We start from the raw sequence: 18,790 nt of genomic DNA on the forward strand, positions 1-18,790 counted from the left end.
TATTGCAATGATATGAAACAAGGCCTAGGGTTCATACTTTCGCTATTGTAAGTTCCCTCAACAATACTAACATAATTGGATCATAAAACTATCCCTCAACATGCAACAAAGAGTCACTCCAAAGTCACTAATAGCGGTGAATGAACGAAGAGATTATGGTAGGGTACGAAACCACCTCAAAGTTATTCTTTCCAATCAATCCGTTGGGCTATTCCTATAGGTGTCACAAACAGCCCTAGAGTTCGTACTAGAATAACACCTTAAGACACAAATCAACCAAAACCCTAATGTCCCTAGATACTCCAATGTCACCTCAAGTATCCGTGGGTATGATTATACGATATGCATCACACAATCTCAGATTCATCTATTCAACCAACACAAAGGACCTCAGAGAGTGCCCCAAAGTTCCTACTGGAGAATCACGACGAAAACATGTGACAACCCCTATGCATAGGTTCATGGGCGGAACCCGCAAGTTGATCACCAAAACATACATCAAGTGAATCACGTGGCATCCCATTGTCACCATATATACGCACGGCAAGACATACATCAAGTGTTCTCAAGTCTTTAAAGACTCAATCCGATAAGATTACTTCAAAGGGGAAACTCAATTCATTACAAGAGAGTAGAGATGGTGAGGGAGTCCTGGATTAGGGGGTCTCCGGATAGTCGGACTATATCCTTTGGCCGGACTGTTAGACTATGAAGATACAAGATTGAAGACTTCGTCTTGTGTCCGGATAGGACTCTACTTGGCGTGGAAGGAAAGCTAGGCAATACGGATATGGATATATCCTCCTTTGTAATTGACCTTGTGTAACCCTAACCCTCTTCGGTGTCTATATAAACCAGAGGGTTTTAGTCCATAGGGGACAACAACCATAACATACAATCATACCATAGGCTAGCTTCTAGGGTTTAGCCTCTCCGATCTCATGGTAGATCTACTCTTGTACTACCCATATCATCAATATTAATCAAGTAGGACGTAGGGTTTTACCTCCATCAAGAGGGCCCGAACCTGGGTAAAACATTGTGTCCCCTGCCTCCTGTTACCATCCAGCCTAGACGCGCAGTTCGGGACCCCCTACCCGAGATCCGCCGATTTTGACACCGACATTGGTGCTTTCATTGAGAGTTCCTCTGTGTCGTCACCGTTAGGCTTGGTGGCTCCTACTACCATCGATAGTGATGCGGTCCAGGGTGAGATTTTTCTCCCCGGACAGATCTTCGTGTTTGGCGGCTTTGCACTGCGGGCCAATCCACTTGGCCATCTGGAGCAGATGCAAAGTTACGCCCCTGGCCACCAGGTCATGTTTGGAAGCTTAAACTACACAGCCGATATCCATGGAGATTTGATCTTCGACAGATTCGAGCCTCTGCCTTGTGCGCCACGCGGTCACGATGAGCATGACTTAGCTCTCCCATCGGACAGTGTTAAGGAGATCGCACTAGCAGCCACTCCGACCCTCAATTCGGATCCAGTTGCGCCTTCCGCGGACGGGTGGATGGACCCCGCCATGGAGGCCTCACCCTCAGCGGCGATCGAGCCGAACATCGACCTTGCCTTGCACGAGAGCCGTGTTGTTAAACTGCCGAATCCTTCTCCGGCCACGGACCCCGAACCGCCTGATCCCGTTCCTATCGAATCCGATTGGGCGCCGATCATGGAGTTTACCTCCGCGGATATTTTCAGCACTCGCCCTTTGGCGACATACTGAACTCATTAAGGTCTCTCTCCTTGTCAGGAGAATCCTGGCCGAACTATGTCCGGCACGGCAGGACTGGGACGCGGACGATGAAGAAATTCGAGGCCCACCCACCACCCACTTAGTAGCCACTGTCGATGACTCAACCGACATGCTTGACTTCGACTCCGAAGACATCGACGGTATGGACGACTATGCGGGAGGCGAAGAGGAACCACCGCCCACAGGGCGCTGGACGTCCACCTCATCATATGACGTATATATGGTGGACACACCAAAAGAAGACGACGACGAGGAACGGAAGGACGCAACGAAGGCTTGTCCCCTCGAGAAGCAGTCAAAGCGGTGGCGTAAGTGCCGCCCCAAATCCCGCCTCGGCAGGAATAACGATCATACAAACCCAGCGTTGGAGCAGGGTGAACCACTCCCGGACCACGGCAATACGGAGAATCAAACCGAACAAACCAATTCTGTCAAAGATAATAGTCCGGACGACATAACGCCGGACAGGCACCCGGAGCAGCAGAATGCCCGTCAAAGGCTTGTTGCCACCACGAGGAGTCTGAAAAAGCAGAAGCAAAGGCTCAAGGTTGCGCAGGACACACTCCAAATCAGATGGAGTAAAGTACTCAACACAGCAGCGAAGTATGGTGGTAATCGCCCCACCAAGAGCTACCCGAAGCGGAAGTTGCTACCCGAATTCGATGAGGAGGCCCTAGATCCCCCACAACCAAAAATCAAAACGGCCACCTGGCTGGATAGACGACCTCACGGCCAACATGGAGCGGCAAACAACGCCACTCACAAGCCAATACGCGATCCACACGAGGGCTCGCACCAAAAGGATGGTGCAACCAGATCCATCTATGGACCATGCAAGCACGCCCCGGCATATGATGTAACACAACAAACATCAGAACAACGTGGTACACCCAGATACAGGGGTGCCGCACACCCCCTATGTTTCACCGATGAGGTGTTGGACCATGAATTTCCCGAGGGATTCAAACCCGTAAACATATAGGCATACGACAGAACAACAGACCCTGGGGTCTGGATTGAGGACTATATCCTCCATATCCATATGGCTCGAGGAGATGATCTCCACGCCATCAAGTATTTACCCCTCAAGCTCAAAGGGCCAGCTCGGCACTGGCTTAAAAGCCTCCCCAAAAACTCCATTGGAAGCTGGGAAGAGCTCGAAGACGCTTTTCGGGCAAATTTTCAAGGGACTTATGTCCGACCCCTGGATGCGGACGATTTGAGTCATATAACTGAACAGCCCAGAGAGTCAACCCGAAAGCTTTGGAACAGGTTTCTTACTAAGAAGAACCAAATAGTTGATTGCCCGGACGCCGAAGCCTTGGCAGCTTTTAAGCATAGCGTCCGTGATGAATGGCTTGCCAGACACCTCGGCCAAGAAAAGCCAAGAACAATGCAGCATTAACAAGCCTCATGATCCGCTTTTGCGCGGGTGAGGACAGCTGGCTAGCCAGATGCAGAACCAGCGACCCAAGCACATCCGAAGTTAGAGATGAAAACAGGAAATCACGACGCAACAAAAATAATAAGCGTCGGAATAAAGAAGACAACCCGAAGAGCACGGCGGTACACGCCGGATTTCGAAGCTCTCGGCCAGGTCAGCAAAAGCCGCTCTCTAAAGGCGCCAGAGATGAACTGTCCAGCCTGAACAAAATTCTGGACCAAGTATGTCAGATCCATAACACCCCTAGTAAACCCGCTAATCATACCCACAGAGAATGTTGGGTCTTCAAGCAGTCCGGCAAGCTCAACGCCGTACACAAGGGGGAGGATACACCAAGCGAAGATGAGGATGAGCCTCTCAAGCAAGACACTGGGGAACAAAAGAAGTTTCCATCAGAAGTCAAAACAGTCAACGTATTACACGTGATCAAGGGAAGCAAAGCGGCCCTCCCAGATAAATATGCCCAAGGGCCTATCACCGCGAAACCCTGCCACTGGTCGTCTCAACCGGTCACTTTCGACCATCGTGATTACTCAGCAAGTATCTAGCGGGCAGGATGTGCTCCCCTGGTATTAGACCCAATAATTGACGGATACCACTTTGCACGAGTCCTGATGGACGGTGGCAGCAGTTTAAACCTGATATACCAGGATACAATCAGCGAAATGGGGATAGACCCAACGAAAATTTGCCATAGCAACACTACCTTTAAAGGAGTAACACCAGGCCCAGGGGCTCACTGCACGGGCTCCCTGCTACTAAAGGTTATATTCGGCTTCCCCGATAACTCCCGTAGCGAACATTTAACCTTCCACGTTGCTCCGTTCCAATGCGGTTATCAAGCACTACTTGGATGCGAAGCTTTTGCTCGCTTTAATGCAATACCGCATTACGCTTCCCTCACGCTCAAGATGCCCAGTCCACGTGGCATCATTACAGTGAACGGAAGTATTAAGCGATCTTTGCGCGCCGAAGAGAATGTGACTGCCTTGGCAGCCGCACACTAAAAACGGCCTCACCAACTAAAGCATTTGATAGGTCGTCAAGACCACGGACGCGGTTAGATGAGTCCGGCGCTGCTATGTACCAGATTGATGGACACACCCCTATTACAAATACAAGGGGCTCAACGCGCGCAGACAAGTGGCAATTTCTACTCATTTCTAGATATACATGGTTTCTTTAAAAACTATCTTTTTGCACGACAACTTTTTTACCTAAGTTCCTCTCTTTTACAGATGATCATCGTGCTACACCCGTCCAGGATACGGCACAACGGAGACACAGGCACAGACGTGTAGCAGGGACCCGCTCCAAGGATTCTTTTTAGATTAAGACCCTGTGTAAACCTTTTTTACTGTCTCTTGTTGCTTCACATCCTTCGGATACTCAGTATAACCGAGAGGAATGCTGACGTCTTGGCATGTGGCCACGTCAGAATAATGCACATACCTAGACACAAGGGGCTTCTTACAAAGGGCACTATTAGGCCCGGTTCATACCATAAAGACCGAATACCTTAGGGAGTGATCGGCGTTGCGAGTTTGGCCTTATATGCATTAGCTCCGAATCATTGTCTTTAGTCAAATGTTGGGTTTGCCCGGCTCCTGTGTTTTGGTGCCTTACGTTCCGCTTTATCGGCTAAGGCAGCACCAGGAGAACTACTGCGATTGTGCCCTGGTTCATCCGGACGAGCACCTCGGTAGAGAAAGCCGAAAACTGACTGTCATGATATAGCGTGAGACTGGTCAACCACTCGATGACCTATTGGAATGTTAGAATTCCTCCGCCTTAACGAAGGGCCGTTTTCCGGCCAGGCATGTACGCACCCCGAGATCGGGAGAGTGTGGAGCCACCAGGGGCTATCTAGTAGCCCCACTGTCAAACTCCTATGGCTAAGTGAAAGTGTTAAAGCATTATAGTCCGGTTGCCTCGTTCGCTGCGCTATCACCTCCTTAATAGGACCAAGACGTTGGGTTAAGTGTGAACACGCGTTTTTTGCGAGCACCTCCGCATTATATGCGTGGGGGGTGAAGCCGACGACTGCAATCTTTCAGGTTATACACATGTATACATAAACGGCCGCACATGAGGCATCATATTACTTTCAGGCAAAAGTATAAACACAGCCTTAATAAATTTCATAGAAACATTGTGTTTACAATGGAAATACATATCACTCAAACATAATATTCTTCGAGCACTGGGCCTCTATCAAACGAGCACCCTCGAGAACCTCCTCGAAATAGTGCTCGGCAGCCACTCGGTCTATGGCCGAACCCTGCGCCGCAACAGTGGTAGCGTCCATCTCCGCCCAGTATGCTTTAACACGGGCAAGGGCCATCCGCGAGCCTTGTATGCACGCTGACCTCTTCATCGCATTAATGCGTGGCACCGCACCAAGGAACTGCTGCACTAAGCTGAAATAGCTGTTCGGCTTTGGCTTTTCCGACCATAGCTGATCCACGACAGACCTCATGGCGAGTCTGGACAACCTATTTAGTTTTGCCCATTCGGCCAGCTGATCAGTCAATGGAAGCGGACACTCTGGAACGTTGAATTGCGACCAGAACAGCTTGTCCACTTCACGATCTGTTTGGCCTTGGAAGTATTTGGCCGCATCGGCAGCGCTCGCCGCCAAGTCCATATACGCATCTGCCGAACTCCACAGCCGATCCAGAGGGGCATACCGTGAATCTCCGGACTTCCTCCGTAGCATGAAGGGCTTCCCAGCCGCAATATCCCCGGCTTCCCGCAGCTCCTCCTTCTTTGCTCTCGTAGCAGAGCGGGTGTCTTTGTCCGCCATTGTGGTCTTCTCAAGGTTCGTTGCCTTCGCTCGGTTTTCTTTTTCAAGGATCCGGCAACGGTCGGTAGTGCCTTTTAATTCTACGGCCATCTTGGCCATCTTCTCTTGGCTCTCGCAATGTGCGGCCTTCTCGGCTTTCAACTCTTCGGCCGCCTTCAAAGCAGCCGCATTACTAATCCTCGCTTGTTCCTTGGCTCGGGCGAGCTCCGCCCGAAGGGTCTCCACGGTGGCAGCTCCGTCTGGAGTCACAACATATTAAAGATATTGGCATCATGCTGCTCTTATTGTGTGACATTCACCAGAAAACATTACTTACCCTGTGATTCGTCAAGCCGCTTGTTAACAAGCTCGATGTCGGCGTCTGCCGCATCCAGTTGTCGTTTTAATTCGGCAAACTCACTAGTCCAGCTAGCCACCGGAGCTTCCACCACCTGCACATAAAGGCAGTATGGTTATTGCCTGGGACTATGATCCTCTGTTCACTGCTGTTCTCGACGACAACCAGAGTCTCAGGGGCTACTATCTACATAGGGCACACCTAACATGTGCGGTACTATCACATATTATCTCACATACCTCAAAGCCTGTCAGTAGACTCATAAAGGCTTCATGTAATCCGCTTTCGGCGGACGAAATTATTTCCATCACCGTACCCATCAGCGTACGGTGTTCTTCTGAGATGTCCGCTCGCCCCAACAGCTCCCTCAGAACGTCTGACCGCATACCAGACGGTGCCGGACTCTTTTGTTCGCTCTCTTCGAGAGCCGAACGCTGGGGACTTCGGGGGTCTATGGGATTATCTTCTGGCCTCACCGGATCCGGAGAGGCCCTCCGTGACGACACTTCGGGGTCGCCCGCTTCTTGAGCGGAGGAGTCCGGGGGAGGCGTTTCACTCTCCATCATCTCCGGAAGAATATCCCCCGAAGACGAGCTCAGCTGAGAAGGGCTAAGACCCGAACTGCAAGATATATGCGGCGGTTATTTTCTCAGAAGAAAGATAGTATACCTTCACTATTAAAGTATTTTTTGGATCACTTACGACTCGTTGGAGGGCTGATCCCCCCGCGGACTTTGTGCGACAAGAGCACCCCCCGAGGAAGGACCCTTTGTTGGAGACTTCTTCTCCCGTTTGGAGGCCTCGGCTTTCGGATCCTCGGAAGCAGTCCTCTTCCTCCCCCGGTTACCCTCCTTCATGGTGGCGCTCATTCCCTCGGTTGGAACTGGCAGCGATGGGGGCCCGCTTCCACCCATATTATTCCCCCCAGTATCTTCCCTTGAGGGCTCCGGGCAAGGTGCGAGCTCGAGCATCTTTTCCAATACCGGGTTTTCCAAACCCTCAGGGAGGGGGGCCAAACACCGAATCATCTTCGCCTTTATTAGCCAGTCCTGGTCAAAGAGCGATCTCACAGAAATAACTTCATGATGAATAAAAGACGGTGTGTTTGGCTAGAGGATTTCTTACTTGTTCGGCGGCGCGGTTACTGCTCAGGCCCACGTCCTCGGTAGTATCCGGACACTCTATTTGAGGTTCGAAGAATGACTTGTACATCTCCTCGTGCGTTAGGCCGAGGAAACTTTGAATGGCACGCGGTCCTTCTGGGTTGAACTCCCACAAGCGAAGGGGCTGACGTTTTCAAGGTTGGACTCGACGAACCAGCATAACTTGCATTACCACAACCAAATTAAAATCTCCCTCGAAGAGATCTTGAATGCGGCTTTGCAGTATAGGCACGTCCTTGGCTGGACCCCAGCTCAGACCTCTGCTAATCCATGACATCAGTTGTGGTGGGGGGCCCGAGCAGAAAGCGGGGGCAGCAACCCACTTGGCACTTCTGGGAGTCGTGACGTAAAACCACTCCCGTTGCCATAATTCGGACACCTCTGGAAAGGAACCTTTCGGCCACGGAGCTCCTGCCATCTTGCCTATTGACGCACCTCCGCACGTTGCATGTTGCCCCTCTGTCATCTTCGGCTTCACTTCAAAGGCCTTGAGCCACAAGCCGAAGTGAGGGGTAATGCGGAGGAAGGCCTCACACATGACAATAAATGTCAAGATGTGGAGAAAGGAGTCCGAAGCTAGATCGTGGAAATCTAGCCCGTAATAGAACATCAAACCCCTGACGAAGGGATCCAGAGTGAGGCCTAGGCCTCGGAGGAAGTGGGAGACGAACACGACATTCTCGTTGGGTTCGGGAGTAGGGACGACCTGCCCTCGAGCAGGCAGCCGATGCGAAACCTCAGCGGTCAGGTATCTGGCCTCCCTCAACTTCTTGATATCCTCTTCCGTGATGGAGGAGGGCATCCATCGGCCTTGAAGGCTGGATCCGGACATGATTGAAGATCCGGAGCACCTAACCTAGGCTTCGGGTGTTAGAACTCGAGGCGAGGGAGGGGTTCGATTGAGCACGAGAGGGAAAAAGGGAAAACCTTGTCCCTTTATAAAGAGGGTGAATATCAAGCGTCCTCTCCGTAGCCGTTTGGGACTTGCCTATAATCTAGGAGTCCTAGACATGGTTGGGTTACCCATGACCGCATTAATGAGAATCCCGTAATTGGGGGAACACGATCTCTGCTTTGACAAGACGTGCCAAGAAACCGCCTCGCGTTATGTCTGGAGCTGGTTGAAGAAAAACGGTTCGAATAATCATCGGGCCATGACATAACGTCATGCTACCAAAACAAGTCAGCAAATTGGATTTGCAAAAATATTATTCTCTCTATGGTGGTATGTGGAACTTATTTTGCAGTGTCGGACACTATCCTCGTATTCAAATTCTTCTGTGATGTATTCGGAGAAGGAACCCGCCTTGCAATGCCGAAGACAATACTGCGCGCCGGACTCATCGTCATTGAAGTCTGGTTCAGGGGCTACTGAGGGAGTCCTGGATTAGAGGGTCTCCGGACAGCCGGACTATATCCTTTGGCCGAACTGTTAGACTATGAAGATACAAGATTGAAGACTTTGTCTCGTGTCCGGATAGGACTCTACTTGGCGTGGAAGGAAAGCTAGGCAATACGGATATGGATATCTCCTCCTTTGTAACCGACCTTGTGTAACCCTAACCCTCTCCGGTGTCTATATAATCCAGAGGGTTTTAGTCCGTAGGGGACAACAACCACAACATACAATCATACCATAGGCTAGCTTCTAGGGTTTAGCCTCTCCGATCTCGTGGTAGATCTACTCTTGTACTACCCATATCATCAATATTAATCAAGCAGGACATAGGGTTTTACCTCCATCAAGAGGGCCCGAACCTGGGTAAAACATTGTGTCCCCTGCCTCTTGTTACCATCCGGCCTAGACGCGCAGTTCGGGACCCCCTACCCGAGATCCACCGGTTTTGACACCGACAGGGGGGAAGAAACATCATAGGATCCAAATATAATAGCAAAGCTCGCGATACATCAAGATCGTATCACCTCAAGAACACGAGAGAGAGAGAGAGAGAGATCAAACACATAGCTACTAGTACATACCCTTAGCCCCGAGGGAGAACTACTCCCTCCTCGTCATGGAGAGCGTCGGGATGATGAAGATGGCCACAGGGGAAGGATTGCCCCCTCCGGCAGGGTGCCGGAACGGGTCTAGATTGGTTTTTGGTGGCTACGGAGGCTTCTGGCGGCGGAACTCCCGATCTAATCTCTGTTCTGGAAGTTTTAGGTTATGTAGGTATATATGGGTGCTGGAGGTACGTCGGTGGACCTAATGGGGGGCCACGAGGCAGGGGGGCGCGCCCTAGGGTGGTGGGCGCGCCCCCTACCCTCGTGAGCTCCTCCTTCATCTTCTGACGTAGGGTCCAAGTCTATCCGGTAGGTTTCCTTCCAAAATAACTTCTCCAGTTGATTTCGTTCCGTTTCGACTCCGTTTGATATTCCTTTTCTTCAAAACACTGAAATAGGCATAAAACAGCAAATCTGGGCTGGGCCTCCGGTTAATAGGTTAGTCCCAAAAATTATATAAAAGTGGATAATAAAGCCCAATATTGCCCAAAACAGTAGATAATATAGCATGGAGCAATCAAAAATTACAGATATGTTGGAGACGTATCATAGGGTGATACAGAACTAGCTCCAGTTCATCAATGCAATGTAGGCATGTATTCTGAATATAGTCATGCGTGCTTATGAAAAAGAACTTGCATGACATCTTTTGTCCTACCCTCCTGTGGCAGCGGGGTCCTATTGGAAACTAAGGGATATTAAGGCCTCCTTTTAATAGAGTACCGGACCAAATCATAAACACTTAGTGAATACATGAACTCCTCAAACTACAGTCATCACCGGTAAGTATCCCGATTATTGTCACTTCGGGGTTAACAGATCATAACACATAATAGGTGACTATAGACTTGCAAGATAGGATCAAGAACTCACATATATTCATGAAAACATAATAGGTTTAGATATGAAATCATGGCACTCGGGCCCTAGTGACAAGCATTAAGCATAGCAAAGTCATAGCAACATCAATCTCAGAACATAATGGATACTAGGGATCAAATCCTAACAAAACTAACTCGATTACATGATAAATCTCATCCAACCCATCACCGTCCAGCAAGCATACGATGGAATTACTCACGCACGGCGGTGAGCATCATGAAATTGGTGATGGAGGAAGGTTGATCATGACGATGGCGACGCATTCCCCTCTCCGGAGCCCCGAACGAACTCCAGATCAGCCCTCCCGAGAGAGTTTAGGGCTTGGCGGCGGCTCCGTATCGTAAAACATGATGAATCCTTCTCTCTTATTTTTTTTCTCCCCGAAAGTAAATATATGGAGTTGGAGTTGAGGTCGGTGGAGCGTCAGGGGGCCCGCGAGGCAGGGGCGCACCCCGGCCCCACCCTCGTGGATAGGGTGTGGGCCCCCTGACATGGATTCTTTCGCTATTATTTTTTATATATTCCAAAAATATTCTCTGTTGATTTTCAGGTCATTCCGAGAACTTCTATTTCTACACAAAAATAACACCATGGTAATTCTGCTGAAAACAGCGTCAGTCCGGGTTAGTTCCATTCGAATCATGCAAGTTAGAGTCCAAAACAAGGGCAAAAGTGTTTGGAAAAATAGATACATTGGAAACATATCAGGAAACAGGCAATCCAAACTTCAGATGATATAAGTGAAGCACATGAAGGATTCTATAAAGCCATACTCAAAAGATATAAGTGAAGTGCAATGACCATTCTATAAATCAACCAAGGACTATCTCATACCCGCATGGTGCATAAAAGAAAAGTGAAAACTAAATGCAAAAGACGCTCCAAGATTTGCACCTATCGCATGAACGAAACGAATCAGAAAACATACCGATATTTGTTGAAGAAAGATGGGATGCCTTCCGGGGCATCCCCAAGCTTAGACGCTTGAGTCTCCTTGAATATTTAGTTGCGGTGCCTTGGGCATCCCCAAGCTTGAGCTCTTGCCTCTCCTCCTTCTCCTCACATAGAGACCTCCTCGATCTTCGAACACTTCATCCACACAAAACTCAACAGAAAACTCGGTATGATCCGTTAGTATAATAAAGCAAATCACTACTCTAAGTACTGTTGCAAACCAGTTCATATTTTGTTTTTGCATTGTAGCTACTGTAATATAACTTTTCCATGGATTAATCCACTGATCGATAGTTTCATCAAAACAAGCAAACTACGCATCAAAAACAGAATCTGTCTTAAACAGGACAGTCTGTAGTAATGTGAACATTCACCATACTTATGTTACTCCAAAAATTCTGAAAAAATTAGGAAAAATAAAAAATTTGTATAGAAAGACAGTGCAAAAAGTTTCAGAACCGTTTGATGTTCCAGTAAAACATGTAAAATTGTGCACTACAGCCAAAGTTTATGTCTTGCACCGCACAAACCAACAAGCAATGTAAACATCCTAAAGGCAAACCTTGGCACATTATTTTTATTTTTAAACTTTATAAAAAGCACACAACAGAAATAAATTACTCTCTAAAACTTCCGGGTTGTCTCCCTGGCAGCACTTTCTTTAAAGCCATAAACAGTTTTATCAAATAATGCATCCACCCGCATCCCAAGGTATATCAAAGCCAATTTTAATTAGCAATGATTTGGCATTTAGTAGTGAGCACAAAGCAACATATATCATGCAAAAACAAAGTCTAACTCTCTTCCTATGCATCGGTATGTCATAAAAGAACAATTCATGCACACATAGTAAAGGCCAATGCATAGTATAAACAGTTTCTTGCAATTTTATCATATTGGAAACATGGAGAGGAGGAGATGTAGTTCCTCTATCATAATAATTGCAAATAGGAGCATAAAGCACATGCATATTATATCTATCAAAATCATCATGTGTAGTAGTAAAACACAATCCATCAATATAATCCTTAATAAGGGCAAACTTCTCTGATATAGTGTAGTCGGGAGAATTCAAAAAGATAATAGGACTATCATGAGTGGGCGCAATAGCAACAATTTCATGTTTAATATAAGGAACTATAGCAAGTTCATCTCCATAAACATAATTCATATTGGCATCTTGGCCACAAGCATAGCAAGCATCATCAAAAAGGGATATTTCAAAAAAATCAACGGGATCATAACAATCATCATAGCAATCATCCTTCGGTAAGCATGAAGGGAAATTAAACAATGTATGAGTTGAAGAGTTACTCTCATTAGAAGGTGGGAACGGGTAGCTAATCCGCTCTTCCGCCTTTTGTTCTTTGTTCTCCTCGTCATCTTTTTCATCCAATGAGCTCATAGTGTCATTAATTTCTTCTTCCATAGACTCCTGCAAAATATTAGTCTCTTCTTGGACAGCGGAGGAGTCCTCAATATATGGTTTAATATAAGGATTAGAAGCATAATTATCATAGCAATTTTTAAGTATGTCCAATTTTCAGATTTGTAGAGAGTAGTATCACACTCTTCAATAAAAGAAGCAATTTCACAAGTGCCCCCAAAAGCAACAAATTCTTCAATTTGTTGAACATCATAGTAATTATAAACACCCTTAGTATACGAAGATACGATTCCATTATCACTAAATTCACATTGGTAAGGAAGGTGTTTCTTAGGGTCTTTAGAACAACAAGTACAATCATATATTTCACATAAATTTCAAGCATAGCACTGCAAACGATGAATTTGATCCAGTAAAATTCCCTTTTTCAGATAAGCGGTGTCGCACATAATAAGCATGCTCATCTAAAGATTTGCCCTCAACTAAGCTAGTTGGGGTTTCAGCACGAGCACATGGGGATCGAAGATGATCCAAGTAAAAAGCTTCAGTAGTGTGATAGATTTTGAGTGGTTCTTCAACCATTGGTGTAGTAGGTACAACTATTTTTTGGTATTTTGCGTTTCCTACCCATAACTAAAGATAGAAAACAAGAGCACAAAATAAAAACTACTTAGTGATAAAGCAAACAAGCACACACGAGAATATTCACCCCACGCTATAACTCCCCAGCAACGGCGCCAGAAAAAAGTCTTGATAACCCACAAGTATAGGGGATCAATTGTAGGCTCTTTTGATAAGTAAGAGTGTCGAACCCAACAAGGAGATAATGGTAGAACAAATATTCCCTCAAGTTCTATCGACCACCGATACAACTCTACGCACGCTTAACGCTCGCTTTACCTAGAACAAGTATAAAACTAGAAGTACTTTGTAGGTGTTGTTGGAAAGGTTTGCAAGATAATAAAGAGCGCGTAAATAAAAAGTAGGGGTTGTTTAGATGAAGACACAACTAAGTTAGTTTTAGTAGAGAGCTTGTTGTCACACAAGAAAGTTATTTGTCCCTAGGCAATCCATAACTAGACCGGTAAACATTATTACAATTTTATTTGAGGGAGATGCATAAGCTAACACACTTTCTCTTCTTGGATCATATGCACTTATGATTGAAACTCTAGCAAGCATCCGCAACTACTAAAGATCATTAAGGTAAAACCCAACCATAGCATTAAAGTATCAAGTCCTCTTTATTCCCATACGCAAATAACCTACTTACTCGAGTCTGTGCCTCTGTCACTCACGTCATCCACCATAAGCAAATCATGAACATATTTCAAACCTTATAGCGGGGATCCCTCATGCTTGTGCGACACAGAGAGCAACATAGGACAACACCAATAATAAAACATGCAACTCAAACCAATCACGATCATCAATTAACCCATAGGACAAAACGGATCTACTCAAACATCATAGGACAGCCATACATCATTGAGAAATAATATATAACATTGAGCACCATGTTTAAGTAGAGATTATAGCGGGTAAAAGAGGGGTTACACCGCTGCATATAGGGGGGAAGAGTTGGTGATGACGGCGGTGAAGTTGTTGGTGTAGATCGTTGTCGCGATGATAGCCCCGGCGGCGTTCCAACGCCACCGGGAGAGAAGGGGAGAGAGCCCCCCTTCTTCTTCTTCTTCCTTGACCTTCTCCCTAGATGGGAGAAGGATTTTTCCTCTGGTCCTTGGTCTCCATGGCATGGGAGGGGCGAGAGCCCCTCCGAGATTGGATATGTCTCTCTGTCTCTCTCTGTTTATGCGTTCCAGATTCTGGCCTTTCACCGTTTCTTATATTTCCGGAGATCCGTAACTCCGATTGGATTGAAATTTGAACACGATTTTTATCCGGATATTAGCTTTCTTGCGGCGAAAGAAGGGCACCAACCGCCTTACGGGGTGTCCACGAGGGTCAGGGGCGCGCCTGCCCCCCTGCCTCATGGCCCCCTCGGGCATCGTCTCGCGGTTATTCCACTTCTCAAAATTCACATATATTCCAAAAAAATCTCCATCAGTTTTTATCCCGTTTGGACTCCGTTTGATATGGATTTTCTACGAAACAAAAAACATGCAATAAGCAGGAACTGGCACTGGGCACTGAATCAATATGTTAGTCCCAAAAATAGTATAAAAAGTTGCCAAAAGTATATGAAAATTGTATAATATTGACATGAAACAATAAAAAATTATAGATACGACGGAGACATATCAGCTATAAGACCTCCGAGGAGCCCCCTTGAGGAGGGGGTCAGCTCATTCATCACCCACACCCACACACATGCAAGGAGAAGAGGAGAGCTAGCTCCTACTTTCTTCTCCATCCATAGAGCTAAAGGAGCAACATTAACATTGTAGTTCTTGTGATTCCTATAGTCAATTCGGCAGGACTAGGGGTGTTACCTCCCTCGGAGAGGCCCCGAACCTGGGTGCCATGTCACCATTTTTTTGACCTAAAATACGTTCAGGGTTCATTTTAGACTGGGATTAAAGAGTTGAGTGTGCTGATTCTCGGAATTTGGAGTTCGGGGGTCCGATATAGCCATTGGCTCTGTTTGGATACTCTAACTTAGCTAAATGCTAGAGTTAGTTTTTAGCTCATGACTAACCTTGAACTAACTCTATCGGAAGTGGTGTTTGGATGACAGGGTTAGATGGCAATAAGTGCACTAGGAGAACTAGCTCCAATTAGCACCTCTTGGGTGGGATAGTTTTTTGATGGGTTATAGATGCAACTAGCTCAAACTAGCCCTCATATTGGATACTTTAGGGCTATTTGAGCCCAAATTAGCTCAAACCAACTCTAACTCATGGATCCAAACAGGGCCATCGTCTATCGATTTAGAGCAACTCCAACGGGTCGACCCAAATGGACAACGATTTCGTCCGTATTTTGTCCGTTTGGGTCGACCGCCCGCCCGACGTCCGCCCTCTTTTTAAATTTGGGTATGTGCCGGCGTGGCCGGCTGGCCGCCCAATATTACATTGATTTGCATTCAAATATATTGTCAAATAACATAGGGGACGGCCGGTGAGGGGAGTCGCGGCGCGCAAAGACCCAGCTAGCGTCCGACGAGCGCGCCGGTGAGGATCTGGTCGAGGCGGCGAGGCGACTTCTTGGCCGCGGGGCGGCGGTGGGAAGTAGCTTGCTCCCCGGCGGCAAGACGGCGGTGGCGTGCGACCGGGGAGTGGGTGGCGTTGCTGGGCGGATGTGGAGGCAGCGGCGGCTGGCAGAGTCATCGACAAAAATAGATGGCGGCGTCGGCGACGAAGGAGGCAGGCGAGGGTTGTTGTTGGCTGGGGGTGAGGGGGGGCCAATGAGCCACCGACCAGCGGGCCCGGGGAGAGGAGAAGGCGAGTATGCACGCGTCCGTCGCGTGTCCGCGCCGACGCAAATCCGGCTCAAAAATGGATCGGAAATGGGTCGCGCGCGGACCAAAAGCGGACGCGACTCCGTTTGGGTCGGCCCGTTGAGCCGCATTTTATGTCTGCGCCGACCTAAACAGACGACAGCGAACGAAATGAATCGCCCCATTAAAGTTGCTCTTAGGGTTTATTTTAGAAAAAAAAATCAGAGACAGAAAGGGCGCGAATAATAACTACGCAAACCAGGCCTCCGCATGCAGCTGCACGAGCGGTCATCTCGTCAGCAGCACGTACGCTGCACCGCGCAGCGCGCAGGTAGGCGAAACGTGTAGCAGGACCGACCAGCAGGAGCCGTCCCGTCGGCCGGCCGGGGCCCCGCTCGCCGTCAGGTCTCGTCGTGTCGGCGCCCCTCCCCCGCCCGCCTTTCCACGCAGCGGCACCGCAGCTGGGAAAAGCAGGAGGAAAACGGCGGGGCCTCCGTGTCGGCAGCGCCGGCCGTCGGCCATGCATGCATGCATGGAGCGTCGTGCGCGTGGGTGGTGAGAAGAGAACGCGAGGCCGCCGCGGCCGGTTCGCGTGCACGGCAAAGCGGTACCAGTAGTCCCGCACATACGTGCCCACATTAGCCGTGCCCGTGCCCGTGGAGAGCACATGATTGAGTGCGTCGTTGTTCCGGCCCGGTAAGTACAATTCCCTGAAGCGATATACATGACCTGTTGCCTGTACGTACTGTTCCTACGAGACCAAATAAAACTGTGACACCACGTACATATACAAAATGCAAGAAGAACCCTACTCCATTTTTTTCTGGAAAAAACATCCGATCTATTTTTTTCAATCATGCCAGTACAATGAACACTAGAAATAATAAAAATTACATTCAGATCCGTAGACTGCCTAGCGACGATTACAAGCACTGAAGCGAGCTGAAGGCGCGTCGCCGTCATCGCCCCTCCCTAATTGGTGTCGGGCAAAACTTGTTGTAATAGTCAGTTAGGAAGTCGTCGTGCGAAGGCCCCGTAGGACCAGCACACCAAAATAGCACCCGTCGTCGATGAAGTGTAGCGTAGATCGAAAGGATCCAATCTAAAGACACACAAATATAGACGAACGACAACTGGATCCGAGCAAAATCCATCAAAAACAGATTCGTCAAAGACACACCTCCGGACATCCATCAACATTGTTAGACGCACCATCGAAACGGGAGTTAGGCGGAAAGAATCTTATTCCATCTTCGTAGAGCCGCTGCCGTTTCGCCTTCCGAGCAAGGCGTAAACCCTAACAAAAAGTGAAGAAACGTCTAAAAATGAAGCCCACCTACCGGCAAGAGACGACATCCACTGCACCCCATGACCTTAAGGCCACCAAACACTAGGCGGACCGATGACGACGTCCACGATAGGTAGAGGAACCCTATTTTTTTTGTGAGAGGAGGCGGTTGTGTGGTACTCCGTCTGTTCCATAATGTAGTGCATATAGATTTTTCTTAAAGTCAAACTTTATCAAAAAATATGCGAGAAAAACTTTGCAAACTTTGACCAAATTTAAAAAAGAACTTTTTATATCTACAACACAAAAATGTATACAATATGAAAGTACATCTTGTGATGTATGTATCTAATGAAGTGTATTGGGTAGTCTAGTTGTCTATGTTTTTCTCTACAAACTTGATCAGAGTTAGTTAAATTTCACTTCTTAAAAAATTTATACGTGGAACGGAGGGAGTACTACTAACACTTGGGAACTGGCGGCACGTTCTCCGAAAGTTAACATGGGTTATCATGGTGAGGTACTATGGAATGGATCAACATAAAAATCAAACATGCAACCCCATCACCACAGGAGGATCACCAGCACCAGCAGTGCACGTCTACTACACCCCTACACCGCAAGCCCAGCCCGGTGCAGTGAGCCCAGTGACCCACCGCCGAGAGAAGCACTGCACGGAGTACGAGCGCGCACCCGTTCCACTCCGCGCCACCCGCTGCCCCCTCGTGCAACCGGTCGCCCCGACCGAGGTACCCTGGCCCGTCCATCGCGCATCGGACGGCGCGGGTACGCCCGGCGTCATCAGTCATGGTCCGCGCGCGGGCCCGCCAGCCCCCGTGAGGAAAGGGACGAATCCTCGTACGACGAGAGGGGGCCCGGGGCCGGGAGGTGGAGACAATGACGGGAGTGCCCCTGCACGTGCTCGCGCCAGCCTCAGTCGCTCCGCGGCGGGGCCCGGCGGGGGCGGGACGGTAATTTTCCCCGGCGCCGGTGGTGATTTCCAGCGGTCTCGTGTCACACGTACCGACGTACGCATACGAGGAGGGCTGGGGTGGACTTTTGTGTTGGCACCTCGATTGCTCTCTTATTTGCGTCTTCAGCCCTAGGTTCATGTTCTTTTCTTTTTCCATGGATGCTTTTTTCTGAAACATGTTTGGCTCGTAGGCATGGAAAATAACACTTCCTTCGTTTCAAAGTAAGTGTTCAAATTTTAGTTTAAATAAATTTAAATTTAAACAGGTGAAAAACATGTTGGGGGTGACTCACACATAGTGTGAATGCTTAATGCATCTTGACTCACCTGTTGACTCGACTTTCGAGGTGGAAAAGAAATTTAAAGTAAAAATAACAACCATCCACTATCAAGGA

This window comes from Triticum aestivum, chromosome 5A (genome assembly GCF_018294505.1).
Source record: "Triticum aestivum cultivar Chinese Spring chromosome 5A, IWGSC CS RefSeq v2.1, whole genome shotgun sequence".
NCBI lineage: Eukaryota > Viridiplantae > Streptophyta > Magnoliopsida > Poales > Poaceae > Triticum > Triticum aestivum.